The sequence below is a fragment of the Miscanthus floridulus genome, chromosome 8 (genome assembly GCF_019320115.1).
Source record: "Miscanthus floridulus cultivar M001 chromosome 8, ASM1932011v1, whole genome shotgun sequence".
NCBI lineage: Eukaryota > Viridiplantae > Streptophyta > Magnoliopsida > Poales > Poaceae > Miscanthus > Miscanthus floridulus.
In genome coordinates, this window is record NC_089587.1 from 192317189 (window position 1) to 192331327 (window position 14139).

Here is a 14139-nt window from a genome sequence, read left to right on the forward strand (position 1 = left end):
ATGGAGGGAAGGGTCTAAACGCGTGCCTCCGTTCTCGGGATGGAAGAGAGAAGGAAACAGAGGATGGCTGCAGCCTTTTTGTGTTGTAGGCTTATCACCGTCGGTTCTTGGCTAGAACCGACAGTGATAGAGCACAATCACTGTCGGCTCTTGGCTTAAACCGGCAGTGATGAAAGCCCGCCAAAACACTGCCGGTTCAAGCCACAAACCGGCAGTGATGTGGTCCTTCACTGCCGGTTTTAGCCCAGCCCCAATCATTTTTTCATTTTAAGCTCATAACCAGCAGTGAAGGTACATCACTGTCGGTTCTCACAAATCCGGCAGTGATGTGCAAATCTGGCGTAGTGCCTTCTAAAATTCATCCCACTGTTCATCGTGCCATTTCTAATTCCTTTTTGACTTGAGAAGGAAAAGTCTACTTTGCATTTTATTTCATAAAAATTCAAATGCTCACAGCTTGCAACCGTAGCTCCGTTTAAGTAATTCTTGCGCTGACGAGTCGTTGCAAAATGAGTACTACAATAGTATGTTTTTTTTTTCAAAAGTGTGGTGTATTGTTCTTATGTATTTTGTGGGCCATGTTTGTTGTATGTCTGCAGAAAATGTTGAGTACGAGATCTATGTTTTTTTTTTCAAAAGTGTGGTGTATTGTTCTTATGTATTTTGTGGGCCATGTTTGTTGTATGTCTGCAGAAAATGTTGAGTACGAGATCTTTGAAGACCAAGAGTTAGATATCTCTGAACAAGCCCAGTTTGAAGGCAAGTGTCCTTGACCATCTTGCACCTATATTTATTTTATTTTGAGTTAGTATAGTTAGATCATTAGTTTGCATGCAGAGTCTAAATTTAAATCCCATGATAGAGTTTACTAGACTTTGTGATAATATCCTTGAAACCAGGGTTTGGATGCGTAGATTCATCTTAACCTGCAGTCCGTGTTGGGTTGGGTTAAATATGTGTGTAATTGTGTAAATACTTTACTGTGAAAGTATCTGTGCATTTCCTTAGTAAATGTACGTTCCTGAGAAGTGTGCTTGTTTTTATGATGGTGTTTCTGTGTCAAAACTGTCTGCCTTAGCTTACAACAACAATAGTAGAAAAAACTCAACCACAAGGGGAGCTGCCCCCCAGGCTGTGGGGCCGTACCAGGATTCAAATGTAGACCACGAAGGGGAGAAACCCCCCCCCCCCCCCCCTAAAGAGCAAATTAGTTTAATTAAATACTCCTGTTTATGGTAATTAGGGCTTGTTTGGATCCATTAGCACTAATAATTAGGCCCTAAAATTAGTACCTAGTGGATCCAAATAGACCTGCTAATTATTAGCCGGAGGGTTACTAACTATTAGTTTCATTAGCAGGTTTGGAGTTGCTAATAGGTGCTAATGGTTCATATGCAACTTCAACTCACTATCCAACCACCTATTAGCAGGTGGCTTCAAACAGTCATTTGCTAAAAATTTGCAACTATTAGCTATTAGCTAGCTAATTTTTAGTGCTAACGGATCTAAACAGACCCTTAGTCGATGTTGATCGTCTAATACACATGAGAGAGGCGGCTAGGCAGGGCACGCCGGCTTCGAGAAGGCGGACGACAGGAGAGTCAGGATGGGGCGCGCTCCGCCAAGGAGGGAAACCGCCGTGGAGGCAAGCGCCAAAGAAGAGACTGCGACAATGGTCGGAAAGGGAGGAGGGCCAGCAAAGCAACACTATGGAGGGCACCTGCAGGGCTCCTCACCGGGAGGAGGCGAGTGACGGGAGAGTCAGGATGGGGCGTGCTCCACCAAGGAGGGAAACCGCCATGGAGGCAAGCGCCAGAGAGGAAACCATGACAGCGGTCAGACAGGAGGAGGACCGGCGAAGCAACGTAGTGGAGGGCACCAGGGCTCCTCACCAGGAGGAGGCGGAGGATAGGTGGCACAGGACGAATAGGGAAGAGGCAGATGGACTCGGTGAGATGTGGTTCCGCACGCATGCGGGAGGCAAAACACCCCCAACCGAAGTTTGAGGGCATGAAGTAGACCCTAGGAATGTGGGGCGCTAGGGTGATTTGAGGGTCCTTTAAAATTTGAGGCCCCTAATAGGGGGCTCTGTTGGAGTTAGCTTTTGATTCAGCTCTCATATTTTGTTTTGAGGGTCTAAGTAGGGGTCTGCTCGAGTTGCTATAAGAGATCTATTTTATGGTGAAACTGTTTCTAATTCAATTGTAGAATATACTTTTTCTTTTTCCTACTTTTTGCAAAAAAAAAACTAGAAAATGTTTCTGGTTCTGTTTTTGTTTGGTTGGTAGTTCTGATTCTAGAGAGAAAAAGACTCCCTGCCAAACCCATGGTGTTCGTCGATGGATGCCGGTCGAGTCTTCCGATAAATAGATAGGATGCCTGTCAAATCCCTTTTTATTTAAGTCATCGAGGACCGGCACGGTGCCCTCGATTCAGAAGTCACCACCGGCGAAAGTACTTTCTCCTGTGGACTAACTGGTCACGCTACTAAAAGCACATTGCCCTCACGCTCTATCATGCTCCGCCAGTTGCCACTCGCATGGCTCGGGTGTCGCTGGCTGACCCATTCTATCTATGACAGAAAAACATGTACCCCTCTCCCTCGAGGTCCCAACAGCAATAGGTTGCTACAAAACTACTAGCCAACCCACCAACTCGCCCCAATTGGGCAGCCAACAGCCGCACACAAGCAGCTTTTTACAAAATAAACTCACTGAAAATCCCCTCAGTATTAGTTGTACAAGTGTACCAATAAAATAGACTATTGGAGGTAACGGCGGCTACACCTACTCCCTTCTTGTAAAAAGGACCAAGGCCCGAGCAACCTACGCCCTTCCTTTTAAAAAGGCCCCAAGGCCCGAGCCATAAGAAGCATGGACGTCTATGTAATTTGTAAACTAAAGGAGGTAGGGAGGAAGATTGCCTCCTCCCGCCTCCCCTGTAAATCCTATAAATAGAGCCCAAGAGACAAGAGCTATTATCCCCTCCCCACTATCCCATTTAGGCATGTCCGAACATAGACCGGCATCTCTAATTTAATATACAAAATGGGTTTTCCTCTAGAAGTTTCATCTAAAAGACAACTTAGTCTATTAATTCTTGTTATCCAAGAAAAATCAACTTTTTTTCTTCAAGTTTCAAGATTATAGGTTACTAAGATGCCACAGTTTTATCTTTTAAACCTGACATGCCATTGATTTGTACTTTACTTATGGTCCAAATCTGCATAGAGTAAACTATAAACAGTAAACATCGGGTTTGAACAATTTTGTGGTTGAACACCATATTATTTGTAATCTTCCATAAACCCCATACCTCAACTAATAAAAAACATTTGAATAAATGGGTCTCACTTTTGCAAGTAGAATACAACCATACTCAATCTTAGTTATAAAGGTTATAGTGCAAACAAATGTATTTCGTGGAAGGATTTTGTTGTATTCAAAAGTTTTGCTTGAACTTGGATTCAAGTACTTAGTAATCGGGTCTCATTAATATTAACATGTGTTCTAAGAACAAATGTTATTCTAAGAACCGAAAGCAATGAACTGTATAAATGAAGCCTATGGTTTCCATTTGTTGCATATTGATATACTAACGGCAAAATAGAACACGATGGACAGAGGTTACCTTGGTTTACTAGATTTACCACGCCTTGGCATCTCCCAATCGAAGTATTCAAAATCCAAAAGTGAAGAGTGGAGGGAGAGAGGGGGTGGCTGCGCTGAGGGGAGGGAGGGAGAGAGGGGGCGTCGGACACCTGGCCGGCGGCGGTGGGAGGCGCGGCCGTATCTGGCGGAGCCAGGTCGAGCGAGTGAAGAGGAGAAATGAGGGAGAGAGAGGGAGGGAGCTGAGCGCACCCCTATATCCGTCTGAGACGCGCCAGGCGGGGTGGCGTGGCTCTGCCGCGCCGGAGTCGGTGGCGCGGCAGAGCAGCCACGTCAGCGAGTCAGCGCTCGGCTGATTGCCACGCTGGCAGGCCTGCCGCACCGCCATGCATGGCGCGGCAGCGTGGTTTCGCCGGGCCAGCGCGGCAAAACAGGTTAGTTTAAAAAAAATGTTAGTTTTAAAAGTAGTGTTAAAAAAGGTTAAAAATAAAAAAATTCTACGCCATCAAGGCCCCTCTCCTCCCTCTTATTTTTTTTACCAAGAGCACAAGTAATACATGCTGAGCTCCACATTTGCAGGGAGCTTCTTGTATCCTTCAAAAAATCAACTAGTCAAAAGCCTCAGTGGATACTATTCTACAGATGTCTGCGTGATATCTTACAAGACTTTGCATTTGAACTGCTGCAACTGGCTAGTTACTCCAAGTCTTGACCAATTAATGTGAGTGAAGGGCAGTTCTACCAAGTTCTACTTCATGAACTAAACCATGCTTGTAATTCTCAGTGTAGCAAAATGCCTTGGGCATGTGCATCACTGGAAGCAAATAACCAACCACAGGTGACTTTCATTTAATGACTAAACCATGCTTCTAATTCTCAGTATAGCAAAATGCCAACTTGGAGTTATGTATTCCATTGGGCAGGCTTTCGGTTGTTATGAATTGTGCCCCTATGACTAAACCATGCTTTCAGTGAAGATTCTGAAATTTTATCCTTTTTGCATTTCATATGAATTGTGCCCTATGCTAGAAACTTTTACAATTTATCTGTAGTTTCAAATGGAAATATTGATGATTCCATTTTGTGTATCTATGCAATGTTACTGGATGTAACACTCATTGTTGACTTGTTTGATGATTAGAATGTTGTGTGGGTTTGTTTATTATTTTGCTGCTAGACAGGGTCTGATGTATATAAGACCGTGGAATCAAGATTTTTACTTTTTTTTGTTTCTGAAAATTGTCATTAGAGACTCGAGTAGCCAAAACGAGTATCTGATGAGACCTACTCTCGTCATCACAAAACAAGTCTATGATGAATGGGTCATCAGAGACGCGCCTATTCAATATGCGTCGTTGATGTCTTAACATCAGTGATGTGTTTTTATGTGTCACTGATGTGTTCACATCAGAGACGTAATAAAAGTGACACGTTTTTTCGCGTCTCTAATCTGCGTTTTTTGACATAGTGCACCTCTGGAAACTCATTTTCAGAAGCGGGCGTCTCTGGAAATGTTTTTCCAGAGGTGGTTGTTTGAGCTTGTACATAGCCATCCTGACATGAGGTCATTACTCATTACTGATCATTTAATTTAATAGGAATGTATGCATTGATAGTACCCAAATCGTCATGCCCGATAATATCTGATGGCACAATCAAGCGTAAATATATAAAGGATTTCATGGAGTCACTTGGTGCGAAAACATATTATCCATATAGGTTCATGGCTAATGAATCCATATGATCATCTCCATGATCGACAAGAGCTTATAAGTAGTTACACACATGAAGGATCACATGCAGTGCCATGAATTAGTAACTAAGAGGACACAAGCAGTGATAAAATTAATTTCAAAATGATACAATAAACTCTTAATGATAATAAATTTTGTTCCGTGCATGCTGTCTTAGAGTGGCGCTCTTCCTGATCAGCAAAGGGAAGGCTTGTCCATTCGCCTTGTTATATACTCATCAGCTGACAATGATTTTCTTGAGCTCATCAAGCTTCATAGTCAAGACAAGGAGAAATGAAATGAATGTAAATGCCATTGTTGTATACGTCGCATACGTGCAATAGGTTGCCCAGATGTATCTATCCCCGTCTCGCATCCCTGCATAAACCACGATGCGGACAGCATAGCTGAGGATGCTGCACAGCCCGCAGAACAACAAGGCCTTGACCTGCCAGCTCAGTGATGCCGTGTGGCCTTCCATGCTGTAGTTCGAATGGGCGAGCACGACTAGTGAGAACAACGGCAGGAAGTAGAACGACAGAAGATACCAGGACTGGTTGGCGTCTTGTACCCTCCAGGCATTCGCAGGCGTTCCTGGCCCACCCACGGCGTTCGCAGTGACACGATGGTTTCTCCTCAAGAAGCAAATCACAACAACGACGATGATCACAAAGGACGCGAAGAAGATATTCAACCGCAGGATGTCCTCAGCTGCCACAACGCTAGCCAGGACGACGAACAGCAGTGCGACGTGGCCGAGAACGGGTATGTATACCTTGGCCATACGGCGTCTTTCAGTGTAGAACATAATGCGGGCTGGCACCGTGCAGAGGAGCACCAGGAGGAGTCCAAAGACAACGCCACAGAACAAGAAGAATTTAGGTACCATGGCCATGAACCCACGGCCACGGGTCTGGTGGGACGAGACATTCACGTAGCCGAGGACTGTTCCAGATAGCCCTGCAAACGCCATGTACACGACCTTCGCAGACAAGTCGAACTGGAGCTTTAGTTCTTCCGTGAAATGTCCCCAGTTCACACCAACTTCTTCTCCGGTGCCAAACGTCCACCAGAATAAGGTGGCCACTACCGCAAGCACCAGGAGCAAGAAAAGCAGCACGGCCACCCAGTGGACACTATTGTCCACAAACAGCAGTAGGGCAGCAGCACCGAGCATTCGCAGGACAGTCGACAGGTAGGCTATCATGCCTCGACAGTACCTGCTCTGGATGCACCGACTGCTGGTCATTCCGACCACGTGGATACAGAAAGACAGGAAGATGCTCATGAGATAAATGATGGCCATCCAGCTCTTGTGGTGTTGTTGCCACATCTTAATGAACAAAGACACGGCCGGGAACAGATCCCCCAGTGTCATTTCCTTGCTGAAGAACACAGGGAGTGTGTCATCAGGATTCAAATGGTGGGCGGCGTTGTTGGTTGTGTTTGTTTCCCCCGTCCTGCCAGACTAAAAAATTTAAAGAAAAACAACACAACAATAAACCATGTATAAGTGATAAGTAAGGCTCGCTTGAAATGCATTATTCTTTCCCTCAATCACAAGAAAATTTAACTGATGATGCAACTCTTGCAAAATTCCTATGTTCCAAATGGGTCATAAACTTCTCTCTCTCTCTCTCTACCATATTGGTACGTAATGATGCTAGGATTAGTAACAAATTTTCAGAAAAGTGAGATGATGTCTATACAACATGATGATCAGAACATTTATTTCTACTTACATTTGTTCAATTGTGCTATAGGCAAGTGTCCATTGAAGAAAAAACTCATACTATGTTTCACAAAAAAAAGAAAAATAAAAACACACGAAAAGATTATATGCTTGGTGATGGATTTGATTTTAACGATAGAAGAATAATTTTGTTTCATTTGAAACAATAAATCTGTGGTTTCAAACAACATAGCGATACTAATTTAATGTTTCTGTACCATCTACTGTTATCTTTTGAGTTGGTAAACTCCATAACAATCTTTAAAAATAAAGTGTAATGTGAAGACCAATGGATAACTAGGCAACTACACTTTTTTCGAGCTTTCTTCAAAATTGATATAATATTATTTATCGTGTTCTCCTGATTTCTTTGCAACTCAACTTCAAACCGAGCTTATTGAGCCGAGCCGAAGTCAAAAGTCACTCAAAATCAACTAATTTTTATTTTAAAAGAAAAATAAGTTCAATCGGAGCATTTTTTAAATGAGCCACCGAGCCAGCTGAACGAGCTATTTATCTAGCCCTAGAAGACCTTAATGAATACCTGTGAAACTTGAAGCACCAGGGCAATCCTTTTTTTTCAAAACCCTTAGGCCCCATTTGGATCCTTGGAATTGAAATCCATTCTAATAATCATAATTTAGACACAGATCAATTACATTAATATAGCTGCATGTGGAGTATATTTGTGTACTACTGTTGACCATATGTGGGAGATACTTATGTGCTGCATTTATGTTGCAAGGGAGCGAGCCGAAGAGCGTGCTATAAATTACAGAGTAGAAACATAGCATAGGGATCTATGGAATCAAATTCTATCTCTCACCCCATGAATTTAAGATATGCTTATATCTAAATTTGGGAAAGTTATGGATTATCAAATTACAAGCCAAATTGCCTAGTCCATAAAGTAAATTCCAATTCCTCCAAAGTGAAAGGATCCAAACGAGCCCTTAGTTATATTTGACCAGTTAATTAATAATGCATTACTTTGTTTGCTGCAGCTGTATAAGCATGTGAAGGAATTTAACTACTGGTTCTTCGGCGAAATACGGATAACTATTGCCCCCCTCCCCCCGTGTTGATCATTTTCTAGTTTATAGTTTTATACATTCACTCTGCTGTTGACATTTGTTGGAATTCAATTTTTTGTTTGCAAAAGAGTGCTAAAACATCCCGTGTTCTTTCCTTTTTATGGCTTTCTTACAAATTCTTTCCTTCTTTAGGTTTTCTTCCCAATTCTTTTGGATTTAGTCTTTTTTGGTTGTTAATTAACTAAGAATTCCCACCTCTTTCCTTTTTAGGCTCTTTCTACATATCTCTTTCCATTTATTCATTTCTCTTATTATTTTAGAAGCAAAAAAAACTTTAACATGCTTGTCGATTGAATAATTTTCACAAGAAATGTTGCTTCAATATTTTGTGGCTAGCTCAACGTTTTATTCTGATAAGTAATATTCATTTCACTCAACATTTTTAACAGAAATTATAATTCAACATTTTCTTACAAGAAATGTTGCTTCAACATGTTCTTGCTAACTCAACATTTTTATTGGTTTAATATTTTCCTAGATATTCTTGTCAATTTATCAATTTTCAAAGAAATGTTGCTTCAACATTTTTATTTGTTGAGTCAACCTTTTTTGTTGATTCAAATGTTTTTAACAAACGTTCTACTACAAGAAATGTTGCTTCAACATTTTAGTTTTAACTCAACATTTTTATTTGATGAGTCAACTTTTTTGTTGATTCAACGGTTCTGAGATTGTTGGCTCAACAATTCTAAAATTGTTAATTCAACATTTCTACTGATTGGAAATGAAAAAAGTGATGACCAGCTGATTAGGAAAGGTAAAAAGGCAACCTAATTGGGGCTTGACCACCATTAGTTATGACTAAATTTTGTCTTAAATCAAACTTCTCTAAATTGGATCAAATTTATAGAAAAATATATTAACATCTACAATAACAAATAAATGCACTATCAAGACATATTTCATGGTGGATTTAATAAAAATTAATTTGATGTTGTAGATGTTGGTGTATTTTTTTTATAAACATCGTCGAAGTTACATAAGTTCGACTTAGGACAAAACTAATAATTCTTAGAAATTTTCTATACTATAACAGAAACCTTTAGTAATTCATGCTGTAGGAAGAATAAGCTCGTATATTGAACCAGATAGGAGAGGAAGATGTTCATGTACCTCATCATTATTCTGTCGTTGTGAGTCCGTTCCATCTATATATAACAAATTGCAAGATAAAGGTAAATACACATGTCTGAAGTGTCTCCAAGAGAAAAGTAACTGACTTAAACATCTATACAGTATTGATTAATCACGATTACTCCCTCAAGTCATAAAGGAGTATTGTAGTTTCATTTTGGGTATTGATAAGCAAGGTGTCCCATATAAACTATCTTTGAGTTATTTGGCAGATTTACCGCATCAGTGTCGTCCAAGCACTCGACACATCTAGTATAGCCTTTTGTCTTCTCTCTAGACAATGAACCTCGACCTGGTAGGTCGGTGATTGTAGCGATAAGTACTCCCTTGACCGTGATATGTTCCTTTTTGTACTCGTCCCAAACATCCGACACACCATTTTCAAACATCTCCACTAGTTCATCAATCACTGGTTCCAGAAACACATCGATGTCATTCCCAGGCTATCTTGGCCCTTGGATCAGTAGTGGCATCTGGATGTATGACCGCTTCATATAGACCCAAGGTGGAAGGTTGTATATACAGAGCGTCACTGGCCAGGTGCTATGATTGCTTCTAACCTGGTCGAAAGGATTCATCCCATCTGTGCTCAAAGCAAACCAAAGATGCCTTACCTCTCCACCGATGTCCTTATAGAATATAGTATTGACAGTCCTCCAGTCATGCCCATCAGCAGGGAGCCTCATCATTGTATCTTTCTTACGCTCTTCGCCATGCCAGCGCAACAGCTTGGCTGACTTTGCACATGCAAACAGCCTATACACCTAGGGAACTATAGAGAAATACCAAATGACCTTTATGAGACCTCCTCTAGTCTTGGTACCCTCATATGATGGCCCTTCCTTGTACCGTGGAGCTTCACACTTGGGGCACTTGTCCAAGTCTTTGTATTTTTCTCCATGGTACAATATGCAATCATTGGAACACGCGTGGATTTTTTCAACCTCGAGGCCGATGGGGTAGATCATTTGCATGGCCAAGTATGTTTTTTCTGGCAACTCATTTTTTTCTGGGAGCATTTTCCTTATTATACCTAACAACTGATCGAAGCCTTTATCGCTCAATCCGTTTGTCGATTTGAACTCTAACAGCATGATATCGGCTTCTAGTTTGCTCATTGGACAATTCCTATACAATGGTGTTTTCCCATCTTGTCTCATTTTCTCTAGCTTTCTCAGCTGTCTTTCACTAAGACATTTGGTCTCTACATTACGTAGCAGCTGAGAAATGCCATCGTTATCCTCGGTGTCATCAGCTAGCGTGTTCCTAAACACATTATTAACTATGGTCATAGGTTCCGTATTGACACTGGGTTCCTCGTCAGCATCGTGGATGGCTACGTCAGGCATGTCCACATCATCATCGTTTTCCTACAGAACATTCACACCAACCTCGCCATGCATAGTCCATATCGTATAGTTTGACATGAACCCCCTGGTAATCAAGTGCGATCGTATAGACTCAATTTGACGAAAGTTCCTATGATTCTTGCAATCTTTGCATGGGCAGAAGACAGGGTTCCCATTCCCAGCATGGGCTTTGGCATCGGTGATAAACTGGCTGACGCCATGCATGTACCGCTTGTCCATTCAAAACAGATGCATCCACTCTCGATCCATCTCTGCACAAAAAAATACTGAGACAGTAATTACAAAGAATTGATAAGAAATCGAGCTTCATGAACAACAATTGTAGCTTGAAAGTACCATTTTTGGAAAATATTATTATACACTAATTATTGAAAAATTGAAATTGGTAGCCCCGGCCCTGTAAATTGAAAATCGTAGTAAAAACAATTATTGCACAATATCGAAGAACAACTATTCTACTGTACTTCTAAGAACTAATTATAGCATCACATACTAACATTGATGATCTTGACCACCATGGAATAATTAGCTAGGAATTTAAATGTGTTCATAGACACCAACCTTTTGGATGATGGATTCACCACAATTTGAGCCTTGCACAAATGTCCAATTGGAAAAGTGCTCTCTAGAATGGAGAAAGAACTAGAATGAGAATCAAGCAATGTAGCCATCAAAACGAAGCTAATTAAGCAACAAAATCAAATGAGTAGATGTTTGTTACTAACCTCAAAGCAAAAAGATCAAGCCATTCTTCAAAATTCAAGCACTAGCTTCATGGTGAAGAGCAGCCGCAACAATGGAGGGAAGGGTCCAAACGCGCGCCTCTGTTCTCGGGATGGAAGAGAGGAGGAAGGAGAGGACGGCTGCAGCCTTTTTGTGTTGTAGGCTTATCACCGTCGGTTCTTGGTTAGAACCGACAATGATAGAGCACAATCACTGTCGGCTCTTGGCTTAAATCGACAGTAATGTGTGCCCACCAAAACACTGCCGGTTCAAGCCACAAACCGGCAGTGATGTGGTGCTTCACTGCCGGTTTTAGCCCAGCCCCAATCATTTTCTCATTTTCAAGCTTATAACCGGCAGTGAAGGTATATCACTGCCGGTTCTCACAAATCCGGCAGTGATGATGCCGGAAGTGATGTGCAAATCTGGCGTAGTGATTCAAATGGTGGGCGGCATTGTTGGTTGTGTTTGTTTCCCCCGTCCTGCCAGACTAATAAATTTAAAGAAAAACAACACAACAATAAACCATTTATAAGTGATAAGTAAGTCTCGCTTGAAATGCATTATTCTTTCCCTCGATCACAAGAAAATTTAACTGATGATGCATTTCTTGCAAAATTCCTATGTTCCAAATGGGTCATAAACTTCTCTCTCTCTCTCTCTCTCTCTACCATATTGGTACGTAATGATGCTAGGATTAGTAACAAATTTTCAGAAAAGTGAGGTGATGTCTATACAACATGATGATCAGAACATTTATTTCTACTTACATTTGTTCAATTGTGCTGTAGGCAAGTGTCCATTGAAGAAAAAACTCATACTATGTTTCACAAAAAAAGAAAAATAAAAACACTCGAAAAGATTATACACTTGGTGATGGATCTGATTTTAATGATAGAAGAAGAATTTTGTTCCATTTGAAACAATAAATCCGTGGTTTCAAACAACATAGCGATACTAATTTAATGTTTCGGTACCATCTACTGTTATCTTTTGAGTTGGTAAACTCCATAACAATCTTTAAAAATAAAGTGTAATGCGAAGACTAGTGGATAACGAGCCAACTACACTTTTTTCGAGCTTTCTTCAAAATTGATATAATATTATTTATCATGTTCTCCTGATTTCTTTGAGACTCAACTTCAAACCGAGCTTATTGTGCCGAGCCGAAGTCAAAAGTCACTCAAAATCAACTAATTTTTATTTTAAAGAAAAATAAGTTCAATCAGAGCATTTTTTAAATGAGCCACCGAGCTAGCTCAACGAGCTATTTATCCAGCCCTAGAAGACCTTAATGAATACCTGTGAAACTTGAAGCACCAATCCTTTTTTTTCAAAACCCTTAGGCCCCATTTGGATCCTTGGAATTGAAATCCATTCTAATAATCACAATTTAGACAGATCAATTACATTAATATGGCTGCATGTGGAGTATATTTGTGTAGTACTGTTGACCATATGTGGGAGATACTTATGTGCTGCATTTATGTTGCAAGGGAGCGAGCCGAAGAGCGTGATATAAATTGCAGAGTAGAAACATAGCATAGGGATCTATGGAATCAAATTCTATCTCTCACCCCATGACTTTAAGATAGGCTTATATCTAAATTTGGGAAAGTTATGGATTATCAAATTCCAAGCCAAATTGCCTAGTCCATAAAGTAAATTTCAATTCCTCCAAAGTGAAAGGATCCAAACGAGCCCTTAGTTATATTTGACCAGTTAATTAATAATGCATTACTTTTTTTGCTGCAGCTGTATAAGCATGTGAAGGAATTTAACTACTGGTTCTTCGGCGAAATACGGATAACTATTGCCCCCCTCCCCCTATGTTGATCATTTTCTAGTTTATAGTTTTATACATTCACTCTGCTGTTGACATTTGTTGGAATTCAATTTTTTGTTTGCAAAAGAGTGCTAAAACATCCTGTGTTCTGAACTTGTTTTTTTTGTTTGTACTTAGTTTCATTCTTTGCATATGCTCATGGTGGTCTTCCCAAATTTTTCTCCTAAAATCCATCTGGGTGAATTACAAGGAAAACTACCCACCCCCCCCCCCCCCCCCCCCCCCCCCTTTTCTTGCTGACAATATCGCTTGTTCTGGTCGACCATGTCCAGAGCATTCCATTATATGCCTATGGGCACTATAACTTGTGTTTCATTTTGTTATCTAAGATTACTCTTTTCTTCACCAGTTTACCAGGCAAGCAGATTCACATGACCATTGAAGTGAAGGGTATGAGCTAGCGGGTCTGTAAACAGAGTACAACACTACATGACAATGTGCCTAAGATCATCCTACAGCAGCCTGACAACACTTTAATTTGGTTTCCCTAGTGCTGGATGAATATTTAATTGAATAGTGGTAGTACCATTGTGATTTTGTGTGATGTGTGATCAGCTTGCATCATGTTAGTCATATGTTTTCGTATTGTCAACCAAGCTCGACTTTGAGAGGATTAATTATTAGTTATGGTTCTGTACATTGAATAATTTGTACATGATACCACCTTTATGAATTTGTTGTCAAAATGTGTGCCACGTCGTTGGCTCAAGCTATATAGGAGGTTTGGTATTGCGCCATGTAACAGTTGTTTCAAAACAATAGTTATCTGCTCCGTATTACCATCCGAAGGTGTGACGTTTGAAGGATAATCCTTTTTAAGGTCGTCGAATCAATATTTTACTGCTGCATGTCTGCTTGCATACAAACATCTTATATAATTTTACTCCTGTGTGGCTCAT